General features: G+C 28.6%; 1 pseudogene across 1 annotated transcript; it reads left to right on the top strand.

The window, feature by feature from the left end:
* The first annotated feature begins 580 nt into the window (after positions 1-580).
* Positions 581-1,924, top strand: LOC111311010 (thaumatin-like protein 1; annotated as a pseudogene). Its single transcript, XR_016341065.1, has 2 exons — positions 581-874; positions 1,084-1,924. The product of XR_016341065.1 is annotated as a thaumatin-like protein 1 (transcript).
* Positions 1,925-4,130: the final 2,206 nt, after the last annotated feature.

Genomic DNA, 4,130 nt, shown 5'->3' with positions numbered 1-4,130 from the left:
GTGATCAATCACACTTCGAAAAAAGATTAATAACGACTTCTTTTATTAAATTTAGCTATAAATTTACAGATCTATATATTATAAGATAACTGAAAAAAAATTTTATGACTCAAAATAAAACTTTGATTGTAAGTACAATCACCATGAAAATCACTAGCTAAGTGCCATTTATGCAATATTTTCCTCTTTTGTGGGCCAATAAGTTATAAAAGTCTTTCTAAATCTTTTGTTTTTATTTAAAATTCAAAATCTTGTACTTTTAAATGTGTCGTTATTTTTTAATGTGGACAAGTACATTGATAAATTTCTCCTTACGTGTTTTTTTTCAAATGTGGAAAATTAAATCAATTAAATTTAATATTATCATACCGTCAATTAAAGGTTATATTATTTATTTTGTCTAAATTGAAATAGGTATTTAAAAAAAAACAATTATCTCATTCTCCTTTATCATGGTGAATTTTTAGATTTCATTAACATGAATAAAGAAAAAACTAAACTAATAATTACTTTCATATTATATTACTTGGTTCCGCGAAAATTATAAAACCGTTTTCTGCATATAAAATCATTACTTTTTCAAAGTTTTAGATTGCTGTCTTTCTTCTTACTGAAGTTTGGTGAATGATAATACAGCTGTCCAACTCGGCATTGAAGATTATGTTGGTTTTGAAAATTCTTATCCAATTAATTGTCCTTTGCTGCAAAAACTTAAGCGCTTCGGGCCTTGTTTAACTCTATAAATACCTGCTTCTGTGTACCACAGCTTCACCATTCACATCAAATAACAAAGAAAGCAATTAATCTGTTAATTTTTAAGCAATGTCGAAGCTTTACTTGCTCTTTGCCCTTTCCCTCGCCATTCTTGTTTCGGGTAATAAACAAACCCTTATTCTTTTTCTCTAGTCCCTCCTCACCATTTTGTTGACAAGATTTTCTAGCTCATCAAATTTACGGGGTAGTTATGGAATTGGTTTTAAAATTCTATTTATTTCCAAAAATTTTTATTAACCATTTGGCTCATGTATCTTTAACATTTTGTTCTTCGATCTCAACAATATTGCATGTATTATATATATGCAGGGGCTTACATGGCAACCCTCAATATCAGAAACAACTGTCCATTTACTATATGGCCAGGAACCATTACTGGTGGTGATGGACCTCAATTGCCAAACAGTGGATTCGAGGTAGCCCCCCAAGGATCAAATTCCATTAACGTTCCAGCTCCATGGTCAGGGAGGCTTTAGGCTCGAACGCAATGCTCAAGCTCATCCGGAAGATTCACTTGTGCCACTGCAGACTGTGGCTCTGGCGAGGTCGGTTGCAATGGTGCAGGTGCAGCCCCTCCAGCAACCCTTGCAGAGTTCACTCTAGCAGCAAATGGAGGACAAGATTTCTATGATGTCAGTCTTGTAGATGGCTTTAACTTGCCAGTTTCAATAAACCCACAAGGCGATTCTGGTCCAACCTGCACCACAACTAGCTGTGCGGCAAACGTGAATTCAGTTTACCCATCAGAGCTAGCTGTTAGAGGATCTGATGGGAATATCATAGCCTGCAAAAGCGCATGTATAGCTTTCAATCAGCCTCAGTACTGTTGCACTGATGCATATAATTCAGCCCAAACATGTCAACCAACAGACTACTCTAGGATCTTCAAGAATCAGTGCCCTCAGGCTTATAGTTATGCTTATGATGATCCATCTAGCACTTTCTCCTGCACTGGTGGACCTAATTACCTCATCACTTTCTGTCCATGAGATGAGGCCTTACAAGCAAGAAGCGGCTCCATTGCTTTGCATATTTACGATTGTAGAATAAAACAAAACCATTACTGTTAGTCATTATCAAATAAACAGACATAAAAACCTTCGTGGTTTTAATTTTATATCAATATCATGGAACGATAAATAAATTTAACATTGCAAATAGTATTTGTTTGTAGCTTGTTACAAGCTTACAATTATATCTAATAAATCATATTCTCCCCAAGTAAGAGCCAATCTCTTTTGTTTGAAATTATATTTGTATCTGCAATGACGGATCTTAACTTTTGATTTTATGAGGATCATTTAATATTATATTGAATTTTAATTTTTTTCTTCATATGTAAACTACTATATATATTATCAATATAAATATATATATACAAGAAATATATTAAAAATAACTGACAAAATTATAAATTTTATCAATTCATAAACAAATGTACAAAGAAACATAATATATCAAATAAAGTATTTTTCTTAAAATTGTGAATGATTTAAAAAAAACACAAATAAACCAATTGCTAAATAACATATTTTTTATCAAAACAAGAAAAATAAAATATACCATTAGAAGAATAAAATTAAAACGCTGAGATTAGAAATTAATAAATTTTAACCTTTTAAAAAGTTATTCAAATCTAGCTTTTGTGTTGAAAAAGAATTGTATTATAATGGGAGAAAAAATCTAAAATAAAATTAAAAGTAAAGATTATATGGAGAGAAATTACAGTTGATTAAAAAGAAAAAAAAACATGTTTGATACTTGGTTGTAGATTTGAAGTCTTATGAAGAAACTAAAAAGTCAATTTAATTTTTGTTAAATGCACATGATTATGATTATTGGTAATATATACTTTCTAATTCTTATAACAAATATCTTGATTTTAAGGACTTATAAGTAATAATTGATTGGTATAACAAATAAACAAATAATAACATGATTTTAATCCCTCTTAAACTATAATGCATAAGATAGGTATGCACCATGACCATAAATACTGAAACAAAGCAAAGGTAACAAAATTCTTAGTGTAACTCTAAGCAGATCAATAGATTTTAGCTGCCCAAAAAACATCTTTACATTACCTTTTTGTTAGTCTTCTACAAATATGCCATTCAAATTTCAAAATATTATTAACCGATTTAATTGAGTCAACTGAATATAATATATTCACATTGATAATAAAGTTTATAAATTATTTGATTTTCTTTACAAACTTCATTGTTCTTAAAATTTTGAGGAGGGGCAAAGGTCCTTTTGGCTTGTATAACCTTCCACTTCTATCTCATGTTGCTTTAAATTTTAAAAAATTTAGCGGGGCTGACCATCCGTCCTTGTGTATAGGTAATAATCAGAGAATTAGAAAGGTAACTATAAATACTATGTGATTAATTTTTGGAAATAAAAAACTATGTGATTAGCATTCTAAGCAATAGTTACTTGTGATTTTAATTTATTATTTTCAAAATTAAAATATATATGATTTTAATTTAAAAAATAAAAGAAACTAAAGAAATAAAGAATTACAACTAATCCTTTCAGAAAAAGAGAAAGAATGTTTAAGAAACACAAATAAAAAAAGTTACAAACATATTGAGATTCCACATATTGGACAGTTTTCTTTTTTTTATTTTTTTATTTTTTTGAAAAGAGCAAAATTTAAGTGCAACAAAGCAATAAAAGTTTTAAAAGATTATACATAAAATATGTATTTTTATTATTATTATTAGATGATAAAATGTCGTAAATCTACTCCTATAACGTTCTCATTACTTGTTTAACATTTTCATTACTTATGTTACTAGAAATACGAACACCCACTCTTGGAAGAAGAAAAAATGTGAGAAAATTTTTTTTGCAAGAGAAGGATATAGATTTTTTTTTTCTTAAAGGCCAAGGGTGTAGCATTTAAGAAAAAAATAATTTTTTACAACGCATATAATATATTTTTGGACATTTAAAAATAAAAAAATAAATATCTTTATTTTATTATTTGATATTATGATTTTATTTAATTTTTGTGAATTAATATGACTTGGGTCGTGAAACTAAGCTTACTCAAATTCTATAATATAATTAATATAAATTTAAACATTGCACATTATAGATCCCATCAGATCATAGTCCAAATTAAAAAGAAAAACTCAGTGAAATGATCACACCACTAATAGAATTATTATATACCAGCATTTGGATTGTTAAAAAAAAAGGTGAAATATATCATTCCTCCTAAGCGATTGAAGTGGCGAAAAATTAGAGTCATTTCAATATGTAATTTCTTCAAGTTAACTTCTAGTAATAGTGGGGAAGTACTTCAGCCAAAACTTTAAAGCCTTGGCCTGTGATTTATACAAAAC

This window comes from Durio zibethinus, chromosome 1 (genome assembly GCF_047325235.1).
Source record: "Durio zibethinus cultivar Kanyao isolate XHJ-2024 chromosome 1, ASM4732523v1, whole genome shotgun sequence".
NCBI lineage: Eukaryota > Viridiplantae > Streptophyta > Magnoliopsida > Malvales > Malvaceae > Durio > Durio zibethinus.
Note: the sequence above shows the minus strand (reverse complement) of the source record. Positions and strands in the feature narration are given on the sequence as shown.